Genomic DNA, 12907 nt, shown 5'->3' with positions numbered 1-12907 from the left:
ACGTGCTGCTTTGAAGGGGAACAGCAGAGAGGAAGGGCAAATGTCATTAAGTCTTAAATAATAATTCTAGCTTCTGTTTATTGAGAGTCTACTATGTGCCAGGAGCCTTGTATATATTATCTCTTATCCTTACAGCAGATAGTATGAAATAGAAATTATTAGTCCCACTCTTATCTGTAAAGATGAGAAAACACACTCAGACAAATTAAGTAGGAAATTAGCCAACATCACCCAGTTCCAGAGCCAAGATTCAAACCGAGACCCATTTGACATAATTATTATACTTTTACCCTAGGCCCTACTGCCACTAATTCATGTGACTCACTGAGCAAGTCACAGACTCCTTTATACCTAGATTTCTTCTTAACGACATGGTACAAGTAAGCCTAATGTCAGGTAAAATAACCTAAAATTAGTTGATTTAACCTCAGTCTCTCTCTGTCAGCTCTGGGGAATGAACAACTCTTGTAACTTCTCTGGGTCTCAGTTTCCTCATCTATAAAATAGGGCTGTGGAAGGGGTGTCTTTCCAGCTCTCAACTTCTATGAGACATACACAGTCCTCACATGTCAAAATAAAAAAGGAAATGTCAAAGTTGCTTTTGTTTGTTTTTTAACAAAGTATGTGATAAGATGATCATATTTCAGTTCTTTATGGATAATATGTATTTAAAGGTCCCCTGCTCAAAAAATGAAAGTGCTTTAAAACATTTGTTAGATAGCCTTGCAAATGGAGACAAAGTATTGCTGCCAATTGTCTGTTAAGCAGAAAGGCTGAATAGGAAAAAAGCAAATCGATATTCTTTACCCCTATCCCAGCACAAGTCGTCACTGTAGGGAAATGATTACTTTCCAGGAAGCAGGGCCTATGAATCATTTTACTGGTGTCCTCAGCCTCTGATGGAGCAAGAATGAAGGGGGAAAGACTGAGAAGTAGGGTTGTGAACTCTGAATTGCCAACAGCTTTGCTCATGACACCATCAGGGATGAACACCAAAAGCCAAGAGAGCTGCAGGACTAAGTCGAGTCATGACACTGCTATGCTGCCAAGTTCAGAGCAGAATGACTTGAGTCCCAGGCTTTCTGAGTCACTCCTTGGATTTGAGTCTTTACAGCCCCAAAGAGTTACTGATCAGCAAATGCAAATAATGCCACCCCTTGGGTTTTTCTTGCCGGGCACCCATTTTTTTCTTCTTTTTCTTTTGGGAATTCCCGGCAACCTTTCCAAAAAGGGTTAAATTACTCAACATCAGCATGCATATTCTAAAATAGAAATATATGACAAATAGATACCACAAACATACTTTCCCTTGTGGTTTCAGCAAATATTGTGCTGTAATTTCTTCTTTGTTGCTGTGGTATATCTACTGCAAATACTTTTCATATTATATTTTTCTACATGGCTTTGATGTCTTAAGAAAATGTTTGGTTTGAACAAGGAGCTATTTTTTGATCAAAGGCATCAAAAGTTAAAATTACACACTGCATATATAAAATCCTAGCAAGGTATGGAAGGCAATAGGAAAATTGATCTCTTCTCTACTTTTGTTAATGTTTTAAAGGTAGTGAAAGTAGAAGTACATTGTTATGATGATGTAAAAGGGAAGATATTTAAAATTCTCTCAGTCCTGGGCATGGATACTGGATATGGTCTTAGAGTGGTGGTTTTTGATTAAGGAACTAGAATGAGGTGACTTGGAATAATTAAACGAAACCAGAGTTTACTCAGTCTTCAGCTGATGTGAGAAAATAGCAGGTGCAATAATGGAAACTTCTTTCTGATGCTGTTCAGATAAGTATAGAATAATGTTTCTTCAAGTATGTTCCACAGAACTCCAGACCCATGAGCTACTCTGCATAAAGAATGTTTTATGTCCCAAAGTTAGGAGTCTGAAAAGCCCTGCAAAATGATGTCCTCTGTACCACATCCACCTTTTGGGAGAAACCTGAGCCCTTTGTCAGCTCTACCATATTCCAAATTTACTGAAGACCTCAGAAACATGCCCCCATCTTCTTTTTATTTTTTATGTGGCAGTTATTAATACAGTACAATTAGTGTTTCATGATCAATTCTTGGTAAAACACTGGTGATGAAAAAAAAGAACTCTAAGGGGGAGAACTTACATGAAGGGGGATCCACAGAAAGCTCCTGATCACGGATGCCCAAAAGGTCACATGCTAATAGGAAAGAAAATAGTCAGGAGACATGATGCAGGTGACAGGCTGAACTGACCAGGGGGAGGAAGAAAGACTGGAAAAGAGAGTTAGCACATAAAACGCCTAAATGCTATGGCTTACAATATACCCAACTTTGTGGAGAAGGAATTATTAACCGTTAAATAGTAGGGAGAATAAGCAACTCATCCAAGACTATGTACCAAGTAATAAAAGCACCAGGCAGGCACGTATAGCCAGACAGTCATGCAGAGCACAGCTCCAGGGGTGGCTGACCACCTAGACTATGATGGGAATGGCACACTCAGAGCTGTGCTGTGACACAGCCTTCCTGGGATTCGAAAACATATTTAAGCTTTCAAAGCCAGAGTGTGCTCTTTCCTCTGTAAGCCGAAGCAGGTTGATGCAGCAGGAGGGAAAAAAAAATCTATTTCCTTCTTTTTTTTCATATTGAGTCCCTTGGTTATCAAACTTCTGAAGAAACACACAGGCATGAATTATGCCTGTAACACCTTCAGTGACAAGTCAAAGCAGGCAAACTTCTCTTGCATGGGGCAGAGGTCTTCTCTTTTGATGTCCAGAATAATGCAGGCTCCAATTTTCCTCCTTCAGAGAGAACAGATCACAGGTAATCTTCATGAACACCCCATACTCCTCACTCTGATTTTGATCCATGTGGTTTCGTCAAATCTGCACTTTGTGAAGCGCTTGTAGCTGTCCATCTAATAAGGACATCTGACTGTCATGGTACTGAAGGATTATGAAAAAAGTAAGTATTCTCGCTGAAAAATCAATGTTTTCCTTCAAGAGCTGCCATCAACTTTATCTAAACTAATACTAGACTCTCAAGGTGGCTAAACTCATTTCCAATTCTGGAGGGATAGATGATGGATGGATGGATGGATGGATGGATGGATGGATGGATGGATGGATGGATGGATGGATGAATGGATGGAAAAATGGATTCTGAGTAAGGCAGGACTATCTTTTCATTTTCTTGGGTATACTACTTATGTGAGAGACAGTGTCACATGTGTTAGAGAACCTACCTTCATTACAGTACATAGATTTGGGGGATGGGTATTATAGACAAGGTATTAACTAATCCATAGGCTCCTCTGCTCCTCTTTCCCAGTTAAAAAAATTAAGCATGTATCCCAAAACCCTATGTTTTATTTGTGAATTATATAGCTGTGCTTTCAACTAATATATTATAATATAAAGCATTCACAAAAATAGCATTTTAAAACTATGATATTTAAAGATATATTTACTTATTTTTACTTTTTCCTGTACCTCTATAAATCAAGAGTTATGTGCACCTCACTTTAGAACCACTGACCTTACAGTTCACCCATCAAGATAGAATTCATCTATTAAATGAGCTCAGAAAGGTTTTGAGGCCCTAAATAATCTCGTTAAAATCCTAAATGGTGTGTTAATATCATGATTTATCCTACAGTAACTGAACTGAGCACTTATAAGAAATCACCAAGTGAAAGATTTTAGCCTCTGATTGACTGGCTTGTAACAAGTTACTTCTATTTCCCCAAATATTTTTGGATCACTGCCTTTTGGATTTTGAGGGAACAACTAAATATTGTCTCCTCAGTAATGTCATTCTCCCTCAAGTGTATTTAATCTTACAAAGTGGTTTCTCTGGAAGAGAACAAGATTATGTGGAGGGAAGAGAACGTCTCTCCCTCCGGGGTAGTTATGCAATGCAGGGTCAAGGGCTCTGTCTACAAAACTCAAAATGAGATCTTTAAGAAGTGCTGGGGGAAGAGATGGGCTGAATGGAGATGATGATTCTCCCATTTGGGCATGGTGATTACTTGTGTTTTCAGATTAAGAGTGCTGTTGGAAGCACAAATAAATTATGTGAAACAATAAGTAAAAAAAAAAATATATATATATATATATATATATATATATATATATATATATATATACTTTCTCATACTATATATATATATGGGACTGGGTGTAGGGTATTGGATGAGTATGGGAAAGTACTGAGCTCCTTATACTTACTCTCCACCTAGACATCCCTGGGCACAAAATTCCCCCGACTTAGGAGAACATTGGTTATTCACTTCACTTCTTATTTAAAAGTGTGTTTACTTCACTCTTTATTTAAAAGTGTCTGTGCTTGTTTTTGTAAAGACTCCTTGGCAGTGAAACCCACTAAACCATTATTAATATCTTAGAGTTGACCTTCATGAAGAGGCCCCATGGACTATAAGAAGTGCTAAGAGGATCTGAAGTGTTAGCGATAGGGGATGTGGTAGAGAAGGAAGGATGAAATGGGAAAAACTGTTTGGAAGGCTTATTGATCTAAAAGGGGGAAACATTGGGGGGGAAGTGGTGAATAAGATTTCTGAAGGACAAACAGCATCTTTCCTACTTTTGTTTAGAAATCATTCTAATGACAAACACCCTAAATTTTGTTTTTTTGATTGGGTTAGTTCCATAATCACTGAAATGAGGAACTGAGCCCAACACTTTGTAAGCTTTAGAGTTGACAAGAAGTTATGAAAATTCCTGGTGGGCTTACACTAGACTCTAACACTTAGGCAAGGAAAAGCAGGGAGATTCCATTGATGAGTCATACCAAAGGGACAAGGGAAACTACAAAAGGCTTCCTCAGACATAGCAAGTCTTTAAGCAATTTAAAAGAATGAAATCAAGTTAACAAATTTGGGAGACGTGGGTGTATTTCCCACAGAACATGAGTTATAATACTAAGTGATAAACCCTTGGAAATTAAGATCAATGAAAGAAGAATGCTTAGTTAGAAGAGAGAAAAGCTAAAGTGGTGGCCTTGAGGTTTGGTGGGAGTGTTGGGGGAGGATCTTGAGATTGAGTCTTTTAGGACCTGCAGAGACCCAACCATACCTGGAGGTGCTTGGGGAGAGGCAAAGGCAAGTCCAAAGTTTGTGAAACGAGGTGACAGTTGAGCCTATGGACAGGGCCAGACTCAGTAATGCCTAATTCTTAATGTGTGGTAATGACCTTGCCAAAGTTCCTTTGACTCTAGAGGCTGGAGGAGACAAAGATTTAACTGTACCAGGAAGAAACACATTGATGGGTGATGACTAGTGTATGGATGAGAATTTCTTGTAAAGCTTTTTTCTCATTGAGCACATCTGCTATGAGGGCTCTGGCATCAAATTTTGTATGATACAAAAATCATATAAACTCTGAAGTGACTATTAAATGCGTGATGTCAGATCTAATATGGGCATAAATAACGTTGAACACCATAGATTGTAATTAAGAAGATTCTAATCACATCTTGATAACAAAAACATTAGAGTCTATATGATGTCAAAGCATCTGAATGAGGAGAGAAAAACAGAAGCAAAAAGTTTTCTTGCAAAAGCCAAACATCTGGATATTTTGGAAGAATAAGTGTATATTTCACAAAACCACAGTATATAAAATTTAAGCTTTCTGTGATTTTGTTTGGATCTAATTATTTTCCATGGTTTTGTGTAAACATAGCAAAATAGTATTAATTCATTATCTAATAACTAAATGTAATAATGATAATTAATACATAATAATGGTAGAGCTCAAAATTGCTATATGATGTATGTATTTTCAGTGCCTATTTTAATATACATAATAAGTCTTTTACAAATAAAATTATTTGCTCAGTCACAGAAGGGCAGAGTCCTTTATGAGTAATTACTATGCTTACCTGTTTTCAGGACCTTAGATTATCTTACATCTGGCCATTTATACATTTTAGACTAGATTTAAACAAGAATTTTTTTTTTTAATTAGCAATCATTTCTGCTATATCTTTTGTATAATAAAGCATTCTATTTTATTATGGTGAAAGTATCTACTTACTTGTTATTTGTCCAACTACGCTGGAATTCTTTCATTGCTTACATGAAGTCGCCAGTTTCTGACTGTTGTGTCTGGAACACAGCAGGTGCTCAATTAATATTTATTCAACTAAACTAGAACTAAAACTGAAATGAAATTAAGAATTTTAGTAGAGTTCAGAGAGCATGTCAGATCATTTGCATCTTAATTAATTTCCATACTTAAACGAACAAGTTACACCTACAACTTTGATTTCATAGTCTTCAATATTCACATCCACTTAGATGCAGTTTTTTTACTTTAAATGTGTATAGTTCAGCTTGTTCATTACAAATTCCTTTTTGTTTTCACTTTTGCTGATCCTTGCCAGCTTTTCTATGCTTCCTTCTCACCCCCCACTTTGTCATTGCCTCTGGTCTATTTAGTCATTTATTAGATTTAAGATAAAAGTTAAAAGGCAGGAAGAAAAAACAAACAAGAACTTTGGACATTGACTTCTAATTTTATTTCCCAAATTACTTAAAAAAAATCTTAGAGCTATTTTTTTCTTTTCCCTTTTAGCACACTGTATATCTCAGAGAGGCAGCTAATCATTCTTAGTGCCTGGCCTTTAAACATTCAAAACAAGTTTTTAAGTCTATAATTAAATATTCACTTGCAATTTGGAGTTTGCCCATGCAGAGCCACTGAGAAACACGAAAGACAAATGTTGGCACTCATTTTCATAACATAATCAAATTCCATTTCCTGGAGAAAAATAAATGCTTATGTGGTTTGAGACTTCTATGCACGTTGACCACTACCTCCCTGCAGAACCAGGCTGAATTAGGTATTTCAGGCTAATCCAGGTACCTACAAGTACTATTTTTAAATGCTTCCAATTCTCATATAGAAAGCAAAGCCCATAGCTATCCTTCAATGAGGATCTCTAGATCTGCCCTTTACACCCACTTTCCTGCAGTTTAAATTATTTTTTTTGAATTTATAAATTTTGAATAAACTTTTTAATCAAATTCAACTTCACAGGAATAGAGATGGAAATATGAGAAGCTCCTGTCTGCCCCCACCCAAACCATTAATCAAATATTAATTTTGATACATTCTTTTCTAAAGGGGCTCACCCCATTTTATAATTTCTAGAACACAGTATGTCAAAATGTTATATATACCAAATTCAAAAGATATACAAAATATTTCTGTGTTTTATTCTACAGCACAAGATAGCTCCCAAGTAGAATGTCCACTCAAATGATGATGTTTTTAGCATAGCATTTCCTTCTCTTTGTACCCAACCAGTATCTGAGTAGCATTCAATGACTATTAAAAATACCTTTTCAACTACCAGTGAGAATATAGATATAAAAATCTTATCTCTACTATATTATATAGGCTTTAGATTTTATAAATTTATCTTAAGAATTTGGGACCTCATAGGCAATGATCTCATTTCTTCTCACAGGAATATATTTTATTTTTGAAAAATCAAAGGCCATGAGGGTGAGTCTTGGAAAAAATGGCATACATAAAAAACAAAAGCACTTAGCACTGGGATAACCCAACATATTTGTTCTATTGAATAAACAATAGGTGTTCCTTGCTATTAATAGCTTAGGCTAACTAGGAGATCTCCTAGATCCTAAGACAACCAAAGCTGAATGCTTAGAAATGTTTTTCCAAATCAACTCCCTAATACATGCCAGATATCATGTTGTGGGAAGCTGACATTATACAGGTAATTATTGCAAAGGGCAAGTGTTGTAATGGATAAATGGACAAATTGCTTGGGAAGTACATAAGCACCACAGAAGTATCAGACTGTGGGAAGAGTTAGGAAGGGAATATTCAACCTGGGTGTTCCCTGGAAATGCAGCTCATGATAGCAGACATTGGGGCGTTACCATGTCACCATGTTTGATGGGCTCATGGCTTTAAAAAAAAAAAAGAAAGAAAGAAAGAAAAGAAAGGATCTTAATACTCCTTCCATCTATATTGGACTCTATACTCCCTATATTCTCAACACTTTAAAGTTAATTGGGTTGGTAAGTAAGAATCAGATGTTACAGGAGTTGGGAAAAGGAGGCTCTGTGGAAATTTAACTGTTGAAATTTTTCTTAAAAGATGTTTATGATATTTTAATGGCTAAAAATGTCCTCAAAGGGAACAAGACATACACAGCTGATAAAAAGAATATTCCAATACCTACACATAGCAATATTAAGATATTATATATAATATACACCGATCATGCAAAAATCTCCTAAATGAGACTTTATCCGAAGACCTGAATCAATAGTTCGAATGTTACCGTTTCTCCATACTGCTGCTGATTAGCTTCTACGTTTCAGCAAGTCTTTTTTACTTTTGACACAGCCACACGCATACATATTTTTAGACTGCAGGATTGATTAATTTTATTTATTACACTTTCCGTCCTAGCCCTCAGCTTTCTAATTCACTGGAGAATCTACATTTGCAGATGTTCTTCAGCACCTGGACATGAACTAAGCTTGATCGTGTCATACCCAAATCTTTGACCATACCATTCCTATGCTACAAGAATCACATTGCTTAAACGAAATTTTGTTGGTTTTAATGTATTTCATTCAGTTTGTTTTATAGAGCTCTGCCCTTCATCGTCCCTCTAATTGAAATTTTGCCAAGTTTTCACCCCATTATTTTTTTCTCCACTTTCCACCTGGCCTTTGCCTCTGGACAAACCTATTTCCAGATTTCATCATGGTCATGTGGATGGAATATTAAGATCGTATCTACACGGGCAAAGAGGGGAACTAAGGCAGAAGTACTGAGAAATATTCAGCAAGAAATAAGAACATTTTGACCAAAGGGAAGGCAAGTGGGGCCTTTTAAGAACTAAGTCTATCTAAACTGATACAAACTAAAACATTCCAGTCTCTAAAGGTATGTATATTTTTACTATATTTACTAACATGTTTACATACCTATTATATATTAAGAGAAAACAAAGGATGTTGAGATGAGGGGATATCAAAGAAATGCAAGAGAAGGAAAGAAAGGTATTGAGGAACTCTATCTGGGCTGTGGGCTTTATCCTCACTGCCTCATTTAAATATCCAAACAAAACTGAAAAGTAGATATCCCCTTTGAGAGATGAAGAAATGAGACTCAGAGAAGTTAACTTTCCAACATTTTCACAATTACTAGGTGAAAGAACCAGTATTTGAAAGCAGTTAAGCTGATCCCACAGTCCATGCTCTTTTGCTCACTGAACTGTGCCCTCATATCAAATAGGCCTACCCTGATGATGCTTAAAATCCACAGGGAGAGGCAAGATTTTCACCGATAGGAAAAAAAAAATACTAATACAAGATGGGATTCAATAAAATGCAACAAGGAAGTTCATCAAGAATTGCACTGCACGGTCATGGGCAAAAGGTAAAGAGGAGCAATCTGTGTGGAATGGAGGTTAGCTTTGATGTACACCATATTGAGCTATTAATTATTGCCTTTCTTGTGCTGATTTGAAATTTGGATTCCTTTGGACAACTGCTCCATGCTCTGACTTCTGCCTGAATGTCCCATTCAAGCTGTCTCCATTTTTTCATTCCCTAACCTTGTGCTCACCTACTTTTACCAAACTCTTCCCAAATGCCAGCCAGACTGGAAAGCCTTCAGAAATAAGAAAGTTGTAGTCTACGGCCATGCCACCCTGAACATGCCAGATCCAGGCTGATCTCAGAAGCTAAGCAGGGTTGGGCCTGGTTAATACTTGGATGGGAGACCACCTAGGAAGACTAGGTGCTATAGGCGAAAAAAAAAAGAAAGAAAGAAAGAAAGAAAGAAAGAAAGAAAGAAAGAAAGAAAGAAAGAAAGAAAGAAAGAAAGAAAGAAAGAAAGAAAGAAAGAAAGAAAGAAAGAAAGAAAGAAAGAAAGAAAGAAAGAAAGAAGAAGGTTGAATTCACAATTATTTTAACAATGGCTGTGCAAACATCTATAAATTCTATACTTCACATCATACCAAGGTCTGCAGTGTTTACAGTAATAACGGGTTAAACCAAATATTTGCATCTGGGGCCTCACCTGTTAGAACAGCAGTGAAGAGTCCAAAGTACAGGCCCAAGGCACCCACGGAAGGCTACCGGCCTGTGTCAATGTGTCTTCTTGAAAGTTACTGAGAACTAGCTCTCTCTGGTTTGCCGTAGTTTTCTTTGAAATGGGGATATCAGCTCTCCACATTCACTTATCAGAAATATGTCCATTTCTGGGCCAGATAAAATTGTTCGAGTACTCATATGAAAGGAGCAGACATTCCTGCTTTAAACCTAGAATATAGTCATTTAAAGTTACAGCCCAATAAAAGAAGAAAAATAATTGGAGAACTTTATCTATACCCTTAACATCTCTTGTCTCTTTCCCAGAGTTTACACTAAAGTCTCTACGGTGCAGCAGTGACAGAGGAAACACCGGTCCATTCCACTGGGAACTCCCAACACATCTCTCTTTTGTTCCTCGGATCATTATAAATCAAGGCTTTTAAAGGAAGGAATTTTGTTTGGTTTTGGTAGATCAAAATGAATTCAGGCTATTAAATAAAAGAAAGAAGGGATGAAAATATGATTATTCTGCACCACCTCAAGCCTTAAACCCTTATTTTCTCAAAGAATCAGTTTTTAATGTAAATCTAGAATGAATAGTTCCCAGGGAGAAGTGAATCATATTTTTATAATAGAGAATATTCTAATTAATGAACTCTAAAACACAGTGAGGTCTCATATCATGCTGGAATGAGAAGTAGGTATGGGAGACTTACTGGAGAACTTTTTTTGTAATACTGAAAGACAGAAGCATTATATAGACACCAAGCAACTTGTACTTTCAAAGTTTTCTTGGTATTCCTGATGTAAATATTTTGTCCTATTGCTAGAACAGAAATACGTGTCTATACTACAATCTGTATTTACTGTGTGTGTTCTCTCACAGAATAACTCTATCCTGGTAGTGTAAGATCTAATAAAGCATGGAGTTGATCATATTTAAAGTCTTTCTGCTTAAAATGTGTATAATATCTCATCAATTATAGACTAAATATAGTTTGAACCCAGTTTTGAAGACTAATAATAGAGGAAAATATTATTTAAAACCTGATTAGACTTCTTGATTAACAAATGTACCAACATTTCGGGCTTGAAAACTACCAATTATTTTGCTCTTCCATAAGCATGTCCCAGAATCATAGTTAAAAGCTGAAGTACATCTCATTCTTTGGATACTTGCTTTGCCGGTTTTTAAAAGAAACAAGATCTCTTTTATAGTCCTCAAGAATATCCACTCAACCAACTTCCACTGGCCTAATAGCTTTAGTTTGAAAGCATCTGGTTGGAGGCTCAACTGCTGAACCAAAAAGGACAGAGAATGTCTACTGGACACAAGGCAAAGTAAGAACAAATGGAACTGTCTATGCCATTACTCAAACTCCTCTTTCCCTTTCCTGACTCTTCAAGCATGATACATGCAGCCCTAAAAGCCAGGAGCCTTTCACAGTGTACTGCCACAGTCATGCCTCAGTTGCAGCTCTGGGGAATACCACAAACCCTGGAGATTATGCCCGAATGTGGAAACTCTGCCCATAGAATTGTGGTGGATTTATGTTGCGGTTTGAGTCCCTTTATGACTAAATGTAATGGCTGGTTTGTTTACCATTTCTTTTCTTTTAAGGGTCCAAGTGGCTACAAAACATTACTGTGAGGGTAGTTTACTGGGTTTTGGTTTTTGTTTTTAACCAGTGTACCAGGAAAATATTGAGGTGGGGGAAGCACTGGGAGAGAAGGCAAGTCTAACTTGTAATTCTACCTCTCTGCCCTGCAGGGGAAATCATTTCCCAATAATAAACCTGTGGTGGAGACTAGATTCTTTATTTAGTCTTAGTTCCTTCCAAGAACAGCGGAGGTGGAATTCAGGTTCTGAAGCTGCTTCAGCACGTCCACATCTACTCCTGGCCTCTGCAAGATTAAACCATGTGGCCTTGGGGAACAATAAATGCCAAGGTGTTTTGAGGCCAGCCAGCTGACCATAAGCTGTGCTTGTAACACTAATGGCTTCTTGTTTTCATGCTGAAAATATGCACCTCCTGGAACCTCTTCTCTCTTGGTCAGATGTGTGGTGTGATTTGCATTATGGAATGCAGGAGAGGCATGTGCTTGCAAGCATTTTGATCCACTAATCGGGTTTCTATTGTGTACATGATCCCTACTGACTTTTGTGGTGACCTTAATACATTTTTTACAATTTTAATTTTGGACTTATTTTAAAAGGATTCATTTTCTATCAAGTCCTAAACCCAAAATGACTGCATGGAAGATAACTGTGCTACAGTTACCAAAATATCCTGGAGCCTAATTTCACAAGCTCCTTTTTGCTGCAGTCTGGGAGCCCTTGGCCTTGGCCTCCAGCTATTGTGTTAATAACAGAGAGGCAGGGAAACATCCACTTTGGGTCAATTCCCTGGGCAGTCACCTACTGCTGAGTGGTGAGAAATGACATGTCTCGTGGAGAAATCAAAGAGAAATGACATGTCTCATGGAGAAATCATTAATATACATTCGTGAGAATGGTCTATATAAATATATTCTACTTCCTCATATTTATATAAATATATTCTACTTCCTCATAAAGCTATATTTATATTCATTGAATCTTACTTTTCAGGTGGATGTAGGGAGCGAGGAATAAGTTTAACATTTCTGGGAGTCAGAAAGCCTCATTAGCTTAGTTTTAAGCCTACATTCTATCACTAACCCACTCATAGACTTGGGTCAGTTATTTAACCTTTCTGTGCCTTAGTTTAGAAACCCTTGATTGGATTAAGAAAAGTCTAGTAGTTTGAGTTTTTGTTTTTTATTTTCTCCTATAGGATC

The 12907-nt window shown here is 36.9% G+C and overlaps 1 pseudogene; it reads left to right on the top strand.

The window, feature by feature from the left end:
• Positions 1-9684: 9684 nt before the first annotated feature.
• LOC111742813 lies at positions 9685-9803 on the top strand (annotated as a pseudogene).
• Positions 9804-12907: the final 3104 nt, after the last annotated feature.

The sequence above is a fragment of the Pteropus vampyrus genome, unplaced genomic scaffold (assembly GCF_000151845.1).
Source record: "Pteropus vampyrus isolate Shadow unplaced genomic scaffold, Pvam_2.0 Scaffold101, whole genome shotgun sequence".
Lineage (NCBI taxonomy): Eukaryota > Metazoa > Chordata > Mammalia > Chiroptera > Pteropodidae > Pteropus > Pteropus vampyrus.
The sequence above is the reverse complement of the archived record's forward strand: the minus strand, read 5'-3'. Positions and strand labels throughout refer to the sequence as shown.